This window comes from Monomorium pharaonis, chromosome 6 (genome assembly GCF_013373865.1).
Source record: "Monomorium pharaonis isolate MP-MQ-018 chromosome 6, ASM1337386v2, whole genome shotgun sequence".
Classification (NCBI taxonomy): domain Eukaryota; kingdom Metazoa; phylum Arthropoda; class Insecta; order Hymenoptera; family Formicidae; genus Monomorium; species Monomorium pharaonis.
In genome coordinates this window covers 21330972-21344790 of record NC_050472.1, presented here as the reverse complement: position 1 = coordinate 21344790, position 13819 = coordinate 21330972, and the positions used below count along the sequence as shown (strand labels likewise).

The window sequence follows — 13819 nt, the reverse complement described above, 5'->3', positions numbered from 1 at the left end:
AACTAAAAGTATTTAATTAAATTTGTTTTAATTAATTAAATTTTTAGCTATAGTTAAAAATACAATATATTCTTTTAAAAATAATCATTAATAATTCTACACGAGTTAATTTAACGAAGTGGTGTAGTTTTCAAATTTTTGAACTAGAGGCGTATTAAAAAAAATTATTTTTTATATGTATTGTTACTTTAAACATTTTCGGCGGCACGGTATATGTCAGTGACATGATCCATGCTTCTGAAGTTAAAAGCGACTGAAAAATTAAAAAAGCGCTGGATGGATTCGAACTCGGAATCCCTTGTTCCACATGATAGTTCTCTCAGCGCTACCCCACGACTGCTCCGCTGCCCAGAGAGTCCAGAGACATGCGGCGATAATTTGCGCATATAATGCGATAGTCAGATGCACGTCCTGGCAAGTCGGCCAGTTGAATTGACGGCAGTCAACCGTTTCGCCAGACGTGCCAATTCTCGTTTTATTGTTTTTCTTCGGCGCCTCGAGCACTCGTCCTTGCCGACAGTCGGGTTAGTGCTCCCCTTTCGCCGAAACAGAAATGCCAAAATCGACATTAACCCGAAAACACCGCGGAGAATTTATTGAGACAGAAATAGTCGACGTGGCACACACATGCCAAGAATATTAAGAATGCCAAGAATATCAAGACAAAATTAAATAAAAGGCACAAAGGTGATTTTTACGGAAATTAAAAGTCACCAGATTGGGCAAGACGGGGGTTTTTATTCTAAATTTTATTGTAAGCAAGTGTGAATATTCAATCAAAATTTTTTCAAGAGAAGATGATTGGCACAAAACTTTAATGTTGTGCGTTAGTTATTAGTAAAATTTTGAATACAATATACGAAAATGGCACGTATAAAAATATGTCAAATCATGTGTATTGAAGAATACATGTACATACATAATTAATAATGTAATAATAGTGTATAAATAATATAAATAATTAGCAGAGTTATGTAGTAATTAATTAAAAAGTTAAAAGTTGAATAATAAAGTTAAAAATGAATAACTTTAATTATTAACTTAGCAATTTCATAAAAATTAATTATTTTAAATTTTAATTAGTTATATTTAAAACACAAGCTTTTTGATCTTAACGCGACTTTTAACTGAGTTAGTTTTTGGTTTATGTAACATTTAACATAACTGTAAATTGATTTTATTAGTCATTATTTTTAATTTAATTTAGTTAAAAAATATATCAACTTTAATAGTGATATAATAATACAGTAATGAGTAAAATAATTAGTAATATATTAGTTACAATAAACTAATAATACAAAAAAGATCTTGTATTAAATATTTATAACACCTTTATCCTGATTGTGTCACATACATATTTCTTTTTTACAAAATTTTATACGACAAAATTATTTTTATCATATCGACAAATAATTTTCTTAATCTTTCTTGACACTTCCCGCAAAGATTTGTATTCGTGATATATATTACATCTTGTCGCACACATGATATCTTTCTTTTTCTCTCTCTCTCTCTCTCTCTCTCTCTCTTTCTCTCTGTACAAACAGGTGAGCTACAGAGAGTTTGTTCTCCACAATCGAAGTGCGAAGTCACTTCTGTAATGAGAGCAGGTCGTGTTTCCATTACGAGAAGAAATCATTGAGTAATCCGAGGTCAAGCTTTGCCTGCCGTCGATGGGCAACGAGCCTCTCGAATGCACTGGCCCCCATGGGCCAATCTACCTAAACTCGCCGACCAGACTATGCCTTAATAACCTTGCACTCTGCGAGGCGTATTGGTCGGCTCATCGGATCGGCATTTAAATTGGTAGTTTGAAACACTCTCGCCTAACTTTCCTCCTTCCACTTAAAAAACGCAAGAAACCAGGCTCGCGACAGATCTGTCAATGCAAAATGTTGTATTAAAAAATGGCAAAGTGAAATCTCTCATATATCTCTCACATATGTTGGCTTATACTTAATATACACGCAGATCGATCGACAGATGAGATAATCGGAATAAGAGCAATCATTATGAATAAACTTTGAGTAAAGAAATAATTTGGTATTATAAAACAATATAAAAGTATTAGAAACAAGAAAAATGACTAAAAAATAAAGTTTATTATGATGAAACTTGTATAAAAATGTAATACTGGGCATTATTAAATTGGTCAATAATTATTACTTATTTTAAATATTAAAAATACTAATAGCAATACTTTTAGTTATTTAAAATAAGTATTAAGTACTAGTCAATTTAAAACTGCTCAATATTATTTTTATAAGGAAAGCAGTATAATAGTGTGCGTTTAAGCAATAATTCCTCTTCTCATTTCCAATTCTTGTGACAACATCGTCCGGCCACGCGAAATTGAGGTTTTATCGGAAATATATTTAATCAGTGTCTAACAAACATTACGATAAATATATATATATCATAGAGTTAGCTTATCGCGATTCAAAAATAAATTCCTAATTTTAAAAGTTTACGAAGTCATAGCTTTGGACGATAAATTCTTATCAGTTCTTACATGCAATCGTATCGAATAACTGCGGGTTTACTCAAAGCTCAATGACTCGCTGTGCAACATGGCTTTAATAATCGACGAGGAATCCACTTGCCGGAACAAGAAGTGTTTCGTCCCGCGAACGAGCGAGCTTTCGCCATTTCGTAGGAGTGAAAAGCGGATGTAGGCCGACATTAGGGCGCGTTTCTTACACACGGCCGTTAAACGGGAATCACCTTGGGGGTGCGATATAGGGGTAGGAAACAATAATATTATTCGAAGCATGGGCTCTTTGACATAATTGTCATAGCGTGGTGCCGTTGGTAGTCTTTAGCTGCGTTTTATGATCCATTCAACGATCCGGCTTATGGCCGTTACTCGGATTTGCATTTTACGAGTGAACGGGCAGAGGCGAACTACGATGGAACGGAGAAAGAGGGCCAGAGGTAAAGAGAACCCGAGGGAGACGGCGCGCGTACATGCTGCTTATGCATTCATATTCTTTCCGATAGTGTAATTTCTTCGTCAACCACCATTGGCCGGGTGTCGTGTAACGCTAATGCCCACCGTAACATTAATTAACACCGTATCTTATTGACCCGCCCGTGAGCGCATTTATTTCATGTCCTTTCCGCTATTTCCCGTTACGGTTTCACGAGAATTTTTAGGAATATGTAATTCTTATTCATATTTAATTTTTATTCTTATTGCAATTTCCAAATTGTGTTAAGTCTTACGCTTTTTGTCTTAATATTTATGTTACTTTCTAATATATTCAGCTTGTATTAAATTAGTACAAAAATTTGAGTGGGCCATTTGAGATGCAATTGTTATTACATCTAGAAAATAAAATCATTAACTTGACTACATTTATCAACTTCATTGTATTTCTTCATTTTATCGACATTTAAATATTTAATTGTATATTAAATTAAATAATTTTATTTCCTAAACGCAATAGCTTATGGAGAAGAATGCACAGAAAGATTTTATACTGAAATACCTAAAAATGTAGCTAAATAGAGGTCTGAAAATAATTTTGTTAGACCGTTAAAATAATTATAAAGAAGCATTCAAACAATTATGCAAAAGTTTTAATATTTCGGCAATCAGTTTGAACGTTCCACATGATTATCTTGACTAAAAATTATTATTTTTAAATCTATACACAAATTTTCTAGATACTTTAACAAAAGCGTTCTTTCCGTATAACTTTATCGAAACGAATGGTGTCTCTTTAAATCTATCGACGGATCGAAGGAGGTTATGAAGTTTATTTAGCGGCGCTGTGCTGAAATGAAATTCTCGCGCTGCGTTTCGTCGGCTTGGCGCACGCCCGTAACTCGAAGTGATTAGTACGGATAAGGAAAGTGATGACGATCGGAATAATGGCATACACAGTACCTGCCACAGCATCTGCCTACTTCGAGAGAGCGCGGATGAAGTGGTCCTCCTTTCACTTGGGGGACGCGGAACCTGCTGGCTGTCTTTCATCGGAAGGGTCGAAACGATGAAGATATCCAAAGAGGAAGTTGAGTTCGAATCGGCGAGGGTTGAATGCTACTTCTTCTCGTCAAGTGTAGTGCATGCTACGGTGCATCTAGCTAACAACTGCTCACGTACGTCACGTTTAGAAAAAATCTACTTTTATTCGGAAAATACGCGGGGACGCGGGCGAGCGCACGTCGGTGCGTCTTCCCGGTGTAAAATCCACCAGAGTCAATATTTTCCGAATGCCTGCGCTATTTACGTTGGATACTCGCGATTATAAATTGTTGTTACAGCGGCGGGCGGATGACGGACGAGTTTTTAAGAGCGAGATCTCGAAATGAGATGTCTTTGTGGTGGGAAAAAGTTCGCGGGAACAAGAACGGGTGGAGGGGAATGTACGTAGCGACAGCGCGAAGGCGATGCACTTGAATTAACTTAGAGTGTATTTCTAGCACTCTAGGTTTAGCTCCGGAACACTCGCGGTATGTTATATGCTGGCAGAAGACCCCGCGCGCGACTCCTTTCTCTTCGTGGATCCATAGCGCTATTGCGACTTCCAACGACACAGCGGGGGGGGATGCGTCTCTCTCTCATCGATCGAGTCGATCAATCCGACTGATATTCAACTGTTTGTGTGCAATTTGTCGATTTTCGTGGAACAGTAATAAATAGCATTCGCATTCGCGAATTGAGATCGCCGAGATCGGTCGAGAATATGTCCGCGCAATCGCAATTGAATCTCTCGAGAATACGGGCGATAACCGCGGAAGATAAGGGAAACTGTCTCCGCGCCGTCGATGATGTAAGAGGACCGCGGCGCCTCATTTACGCGATATCGGAATCACCTGTTTCCGAGCGTTGGCCCTTATCGATCGTAAATACAGGTGTGTTCTTGGGTGATCGAGTAGAATAAAGGAAGCAGAGGGAGGGGGAGAAGAGAAATAGTGAAAGGGTGGCACGAGAGGAATGCACGCAAATGAGGAAAGAGAAGAAGACACGCTTACGTGAACAAGCCGGTGTCCTCGGGTGAGCATTCAGGTTTCGGTCGTTTGGGTGGCTGCCTGCCTGCCCGTGTTACCCGATGCCCCCTTCACCTTCAGTGCACATATAAGGGCTGCGAGCACCAGCCCCCGCGCACGCACCAGCGAAAAAAATGCATACGCATACGATAACGGGGGTGCGTGCCTGAGGGCTATCCTTATGGGGCTTGGGGAGGCCATACAATACTTTAGTAACCCCGTAATACCTCCCCTTTCACGCAGGCAGGTGGGTAGCCGAGCAAGGCAAGGCAAGGTAAGGCAGGCAGATAGAGCCTCCGTGTATAAAGTAGCCAACCGCTGCGCCTCCTCTCTTCTCCACCGGCGTACGTCATCGTGTACATCGGGATTAAAGGGTTGGCGAGAGGGATGGCGGTATCTCACGTTTGTGTGCCAATTTATTAAGCGCCACCGATACCGGGAGGGGTGGATGGCTTCTCGCTTCCTTCGCTACAAGGAATTCGATTACTTCCTTAATGTGTCGGACATGTTGAATCTAATTTATTACGATAAACGTGAACATGGACTGGAAAACAAATTTAGCACCTTCAGCAAAACTATTATGTACGAGACACTTTTTAATAGCAGTCAAATATTTTGTTTTGTATAACAAAAAAGGTGCAGTTGTTTATGTAAATGAAAAGAAATATTTGTTTATGCCAACTAAATAGTTCTGCTCAATACATATTAACCCGATTATTTTGTTATTACAACATAATATTAAGTTTACAGAACAAAATTTCTTCTAGAAACGATATTGACAATGATATTCACAAAGAGATAATTCAAACGAGAGTAACAGTAAATGTTATTTTTTATATAGAATCTCTAAAGTTAATCTGCATTATTTTCTATATGTTTTAGAGAAGATATTATAATATTAGATTTGGTAAAGAAACAAGCAACAATTTCAGGAATGCCAAATATCAATTTTCCGTTGAAAATCCTTTTGTTTAACGTACAATATTTTTTTAATCAAAGGACTACCTTACGTGCATTAAAACTATGTAAATTAAACATTTCATATTGAATCTCAAATCACAGTCTACAATGATAGTCGTATCATTTGTGTACGCGACGTTAGTACAAACAAACGTTGTAGACAGACAGATCTTGTAAAAGTTCGCCTCGTGCGATACTTATGCGTTTTATCTTCTCGATAAATGCATGCTTTTATTTGGACTAAAAGTCATGATACTACGTAGTGTATGTACTGATAATTTCAGAGTCCGTGAGCTGTCAAACGTATGTACTCGTGCACACTCGCTACAGCCACAGCGGGATTTATTATCGCGTAAAGATTCCGGGTCTAGTGAATAAACCACGATCGGATAACGACGCTACATAATTATCCCGTAATTTCAGAGTGCGGGGTCTAGAGATCGCACAATCGTGAGACATGGTGAGAGCTACAGGGGCTGAATGTAGGGTGGAGGGGGGGAGGGGGAGGACGAGTGAAACGAGCGGAGGTTCCGCACGGGGCGGTACCGTACGAATCGCCGCGTTGCTGGCAATTAAAAACAGCCAGCGGCCCTTTCGGCGGTCGGGTTTCGTGCGCGCCGGCTGGAATTCCATTTTGCAGTCCTGCAGGACGGCGGGCGCGGCGCAGGCGACGGCGCCAAAAAAACAAAAAGGCGTGGGGGTGCATAAATCGCGCGGCTGCCGAATATTCGGGTAATATCCCTCGCCCCGCTTTCACGGTTTCTCTTCATCAGAGAGGGAAACTCGCTGCAACTCCGGGTGCAGTAGTACCCGGGACATATACACACACACATACACGCACGCACACACACACACGCGCACGCACACATACACACGCGCAAGCACGCACGACCTATCGCCGGCCCTCCTATTTATAACGCGAAATTCCCGGAAGGTGAAGGCAGATAACATCGAACCACCGACATGTACGAAAGAGGACCTACCCATAATTTTCCCCCGATTCGTGGGCTGTCGACCACCGGCCACCGGCTGCACGCACATCCGCATTCGATCAAGCCGCGCGCACCGCGAACTTCGCTCTCCTCTCTTTCTTCATTTCCCCGCCTCTCGCTCCTCCGCGCTCTCCCTTTCCGCCACAAACCCTTTCTAATCTTCCCTCGTGCGCGTGGGCGAACTTCAATTTTTCGACTACTCTCCACCCATTTTTCTCTGTCCTCTTCTGCCTCGCGATGCGCTTCAGATCTTTGCCCTTCCACGTTTGACAAAGAGAGTGGAAACTTTGTTGCAAGTTGGCTAGAAGGTAAATTAAACTTCTCCCCCTATCAATTTTTCTTTTGGCCGGGGAATAGTGATGGATTATCGGAATAAATAAGTACAACTACAATTATTTATTTTACACGTTGGCACGAGACAATCGAACCTGTCAAAATGACGAGTTTCAAATTTCTAGATTAAATTACAAAAACTATTAAGATGGTTTTTAGTTTCAGATTAATTATTTAAATATTAAAGAAATTAAAAATAATGACAAATATGTAAAGAAGTTAAAAATAAAAACAAAAAATAGAAATAGGTGTACGTTTATTAATGCCGGTTGTTTTAATGTTAATGCATCACAATAAAATAAAAATGCAAATTTAATGATCGCATTTTCCAACTTCGTCAAAAATCTAAAAATATTATAGCGAGTTGCAAAACTGACAAAACGTCACTTTATTGTAAATTCAAGTTGTGAGTTTTATTAATTACGTAACTAAGCGATATTATAGGAAAACTTCTGAATTACTTTCTACTCATCTTTTTTTTTTTAACAGCGACAATTAAAAACTGTTTTAATGTAACTGAAAACTGTTTAAAGACATCTTTCTATTTTTCTTAAATTTTTTGTATTTTCCGTATTTAAAAAATAAAATGTAAAAGCTTCCAGCATTTTTAAAATTAATTTTAAACCGTTTGAAAATTAATTTTTTTTCATCAATAATTAATCCTCGTAATACGAGATAAGCGGATAACTCGTGCGTAATTTCCTACGCTAAGGGGGATCGGACGGAGTTGTTTGGATTTCCCCTGTTCTCGTACAAAGCAGCACGAGTGCAATGTAGCGCGAGACAACGCGAAATCGGTAATCGGCCGCGGGAATTCTGGGAAGATAATAATATTTGCCCCGATGGCAATCAACCGTCCAGACGGCGGCCAGACAAGACAATGATAGATCAATCTTGCGAGTCTCGCACGCTCGGATGCGCGTCACGTCAACTCGTTCACCCGCTTCGCGACCTCACGATCGTGTTTGCCGACGTCGGGCTGGCTGACGACTTTAGGAAAGAGTCACCGACGGGCCGCGGTACACGACCGTGACCAATTTACAAACGGCAGCCGTTGTTTCTCGGCAGCAGCGGTAAGCGCGTGTCTTCCTTTCAGCCAAGTCAGTAGCCTCAGATCGGTCGGGAGGTCAACAGTAACGAGAGGCGGACGAGACCGCAAACACAGGAAGTGATCCTGGTCATGATGATGATGACTCGGTCTCATCAGTTGAATTTTCTGGCGGTCGTTGGAGCGCCATCTCGCTATGATAAAAAACACCGACGAGATCGCAAGGAATTCGATACGCGAGAAAGAAACGTTCTGTTGCAAATAATTTAATTATTTTAGGAAGTATATATTATTCCAAAATTTCATATCTTTTAAAAACACATTTGACATAATATTATAATAATATAAATGCACAAAAATATTTTATTTTAGTATTGTAATTATTAATGCAATTACGGGATAACAAGACAATTTATTAGATAATTAACTAGCATATTTTCTTATTATTATTTGTTCAAGTTTTCTTAGAGCTTTTAATTTGCTTTAGTTGCAATGCTTACTGAGAGAGCGTTAGCGAGCAGGAGCTTGTATGGGGTTTTGTTTAATTAGTATAAACTTCATATAATCGATTCTAAAAAAATATTTCGTTTATATTAGGAATTCAACCTATTATAACTACTTAATTTTTTATTTTAATTATTGCAGCATTTAATATGAAATATAAAATTACTTTTTTAAATTTAGTTTAATTATATTATAATTATATTATAATAAAACTTCTAATGGAATATAATTAGCGTTAAATTATTACTATATTTTTATATATATTTTGACTTAAAACAATTTTCTATCTAATAATTAATTAACAGATGCACAATAAATGCACAATGAAACTTGTTATATGTGATTATATAATTTAATTATGTAAAAATAATTATACAGTAAAGACATTCAACAAAAAAGTCTCCAAGTCTTTGAAAAGAATAAAACAGAACCAAATATGATTTTGCCATGTTGTAAAATTCAAAAACAAAAATTATAGTTTTATATTTCTTTAAATAACAAATGCTTGTTAAATTATAACATAAATCTAGTAAATTTTAATAACATTTAGTGATGTCAAATTTTAAATAAAGAGAACCATATCGAGGTTAATAATCAGAGAGAAACCTGAGAACGGCAGCCACGGCTTTTTTCGTGCGACTAATATTTGGCTAGCATCAGCGCCAAACGTGGATGTAAAGCTACACGTGACCTCACCCATTTATCGACACTGTTAATAAAAAAGTCTTTTTTGGTGCGTGTCCGTGCTACATAAGAGTAAACGAGATGATTTGCCTTCAATAGCACATACATATAATACAAAACAAATAATTCTGTTATTAACATTTCATGTGCATAGCTCAGAACGCAATTAAATTATACACATGTACATTTTTTTGGCCAAACGTGGATGTAACACGCACACGAAAGAATAACTTTTTTATTGACAGTAAATGAGGCTCTTAAACATTATTTATTAAAAATATAATTAAACATATTTATCAAATATAAAAGAAATTATATCTACCCAAATGTTGTGCCGAAGCCTGATGCTTCTCCTAGACTTCCTCCTCCTCTCAGAACTGCGGATCGTTAGTTAGCAACGATAATACTGTAACACACAAACATAAAATTTAAATTAAAATAGTGTATAGAATAATCAATTTGATACAAATTAATGTGAATTATAACGAGACATTTATTTAGGTATCACTACAAACAGTATGATAATGTATATGATGTATATAAACAGCCAAATTATTAATTTTTAACAACAAATTGTCCTTATTCTGATAATATGATATTTAAAAACATTCATAAATATATATGTCATTTAAAGTATATTCATAAACAAAATATTTTATTTGTTATATTAATAAATGATTTCGAACCTTTCACAGAAAAGGTAGTTTTATAAAAAACATTTTTACTCATGAGCTTGATAAATATTTTAAAAAATTAGTAAATGTTTCAACTATACACACAATAAAGATAAGTATATCCGATTCTAACCAAAACACAAAATTTTACTCTACGACTGCATCCATTCACACAAGGATACGATAGGAAATATTATGTGCCTTTCGTCAAACAATAAGACATTGGAAGATAAAAACATTTCATCGTTTCTTAAAGAACTTGCCATAACAACCCAACAATTTAATTGTTCAATTATATGATAATTTATCTTTAAACAAATGTGATATACAAAAAATTTTAGAAACTCTTAAGAATCTTTTTTTGCAATTATTACGTGGACTTAAACAAATTATTTTTAATTGTGGTTTGAATGAAATAGTTGATCCTTTTAAAGTAATTTCAAAATATTTAAATGTTTAATACAAAATATAAAAAAGAACCTTTTTTTGAAAATACCTAATGTTTTATTATCACAGATTATTATATGTACTTCAACTGAAAAAACCAGACAACAAAATAATGTATTACTTACGATAAAAGATAAAACTTGTTATATTCCAATTATATAAAAAACAATTACAGATATTTTTAAATCTTCCCAATATTTTAAAATAAATTTTAAATTATCAAACAGATTTAGAAATTAATCAGAATCTTATAAAAATAAAATACAATATTGCGTAATGGAAGTTGGACAACTTCAAATAAAATAATTTAGTAATTATCAGTAATTCTATGGATATTTAAATAAATTTTAAGTTGGTAATCAACTTGGGAATCATGCTAGTTATTATAAAATTGCTTGCTTATATTATAGTATTGCTAAAATTTCACCGCAATATGGCAGTCGCGTAGAAAATATATTTATATTTACATTATTTTATAGTTTTGACAGATATTGCTATGGAAATATTAGTGTTTTAAAACATGTAATTAATGAATTAAAAATTCTGGAAAAAAATGGTTTATTTATACAAATTGACAAAAAACATATTTATTTTGCATTGTGCTTTGTAGTAGATGATAATTTAGAAGTGCACTAAAATACCTGGATTAGTCCAAAGTTTTCTTCAAAATATTTTTAGAGATTTTACTTAGCAGAAATATATCACATAAAACTAACTACAGAACAATAAAATATGCTAAGGTTAAAAAATAAATATGTTTATATACAAAACAAACGTTTCGGAACAAAAAAAATTGTATTTTCAATGATTTGGATTATTATCATGTTTATGAAAATCAATGTATAGATGTTATGCACAATCTATATGAAAGTGGTTTGAGGCACAATGGTTTCGGGCACAAAATATTATTGGCAAACGTTTAAATACAAAATCGCTGTTGTGAACGGCATATTTTTTTGAGCGTCGTGCTAATTTCGGGCATTTAAAAATATGTGCACAATTTTAAACGACAGAACTCTGTTTAAAAACGTTATCAAAGCACAGAACTATACGAAAACTACTTGTCGCCAGAATTGTCATAACTGTCCAGCACGACCCATTTTTTCGTGTGTCGTGCTGATTTTGCGCATTTAAAATTATGTGCACAATTTTAAACGATAGAACTCTGTTTAAAAACGATATCAAAACAGAGCTATACGAGAACTACCGAGATTTGTCGTCAGAATTGTCGTAACTATTCAACACGACCCATTTTTTCGAGTGTCGTGCTGATTTCGCACATTTAAAATTATGTGCACAATTTTAAACGATAAAACTCTGTTTAAAAATAATGTTAAAGCACATAACTATACGAGATCTATCGAGAACTGTCGCCAGAATTGTCATAACTAATCAGCACGATACATTTATTCGAGTGTCGTGCTGATTTCGCGCATTTAAAATTATGTACACAATTTTAAACAATAGAACTCTGTTTAAAAACGATATCAAAGCACGGAACTATACGAGAACTACCGAGAATTTTCTCTAGAATTGTCTTAACTATAATTTTATATTAGAAATTATAAAATGTTTGTTAATTTTGTGGATTAAAGACATTCATGAAACTCGTCTAATAAAAAAAATATCGATGCAATTAATGAAAAACTGAAATTAATATATAAATCAACTTGTCATAAATTTGCAAGATAATTTAGACTAATAACAGAATATGACTAATAAAAAGCGGTTAAATTTAAACTTTTTGTTACATTATGGTCCATAGATAATAAAATCATATTTTAAAATGCATTATTATCTGCATTTTCTATCTTTACATTGCGCTATTCGAATACTAACATGTGACGATTTAATAACAAAATATATTAAAACAAATAAATTATTATAATATTTTGTAAAAGAATTTGGTAATTTATATGGATAAGAATTTATAAATCATAATGTTCATCATCTTATTCATTTAACAGAAGATGTAAAGAAATTTAGTTTACTGGATAAATTTAGTTGTTTTCCATTTAAATGCTATATGTATAATATTAAAAAAATGTTAAAAACATCAAATAAATCATTATCACAATTCATAAAAAGAATTAACAAATTTAATACATATTAATATTATTTTAATATTATAATAAACTTTGATAGAGTTATAATTAAATAAAATCTTAATATTAGTTTATGATTTATAAAATCTTAAATGATTTCTTGCTTACTGGGATGTGTACGTTACACTTACCACTTATGATGAATTGCGATGCCGTTCTATATAGCGCCGGGTTGTTTTACACATTCATCGCGTTCTGAAAATGAGAAAAAAATTAGAAAAAAATTAAGAATGGCGATAGAAGTTTCTTTCCTGCCCACAGTCAACTTTGTGGGCCACGATTAACGTATCGCGATTTGCGTTCGAACGAGTATGGATGTATAGATACGCGTTCGAGCGAATTACGACACAAATTTAACGTAATAAGACTTACCGATTAAATACTTTGCGATAGCACTTGTTCTATCCGTGGCGGGTCGTACCACATTCGTTGCGTTCTGAAAATGACAGGTAAATGTAATTTAAAATGATTAAAATAATTCTTTATCGCCTGATACAACTCTATGCGCGGACACGAATTTTCCATATATATATCGACCGACGTAATTTTTTTGAACAACACTTTTTTGTAACAATTGTTAAAATGCGATTATCACGTCAATCGCTCCGATCGCTCGCGAGAATAATTATCCGAGAAATACCGAAATGTGAAATAAAATGTGTCGAGACGTGGAGCGCGGTGAGACTTATTCGACCGTTTAATTACTTATTACAATGTCGAATTAAATGTAAATTTCACTTACCAATCGAATGTCGCAACGATATCCGCCCCCAGGACCAATGCGTCTCAGGATAATTATTACGGATTCTGCAAGTAAAAAGAGAACGCTGTTAATTAAGATGACAAAGGGAGATACTTTTCCCGCGTAATCAACTTCGCACGGATATACAGACGTTACGGTTGCATGCGACCGCTCTACGCATCGCGAGCTACGTCAAATGAGGAATACACTTCGGACAATGCAAGATTAATTATCGATGAAGCGATTATTAGTGATGCAATGTCACTCGATCGAGAGCTGACCTGTCCCGGCGTCCGTTACTTTTCGGAGAGAAATAGACGAAATACTTTTCC

The 13819-nt window shown here is 35.3% G+C and overlaps 1 long non-coding RNA gene across 1 annotated transcript; it reads right to left on the bottom strand.

Annotated features, from left to right (window-relative positions):
- Nucleotides 1–7889: 7889 nt before the first annotated feature.
- LOC118646259 lies at nucleotides 7890–13538 on the bottom strand. The gene is made up of 4 exons (XR_004963791.1): nucleotides 13488–13538; nucleotides 13118–13181; nucleotides 12877–12940; nucleotides 7890–9925 (listed from the first exon to the last, which is right to left on the bottom strand). It is a non-coding gene; the product is annotated as an uncharacterized LOC118646259 (long non-coding RNA).
- Between the last annotated feature and the right edge of the window lie 281 nt (nucleotides 13539–13819).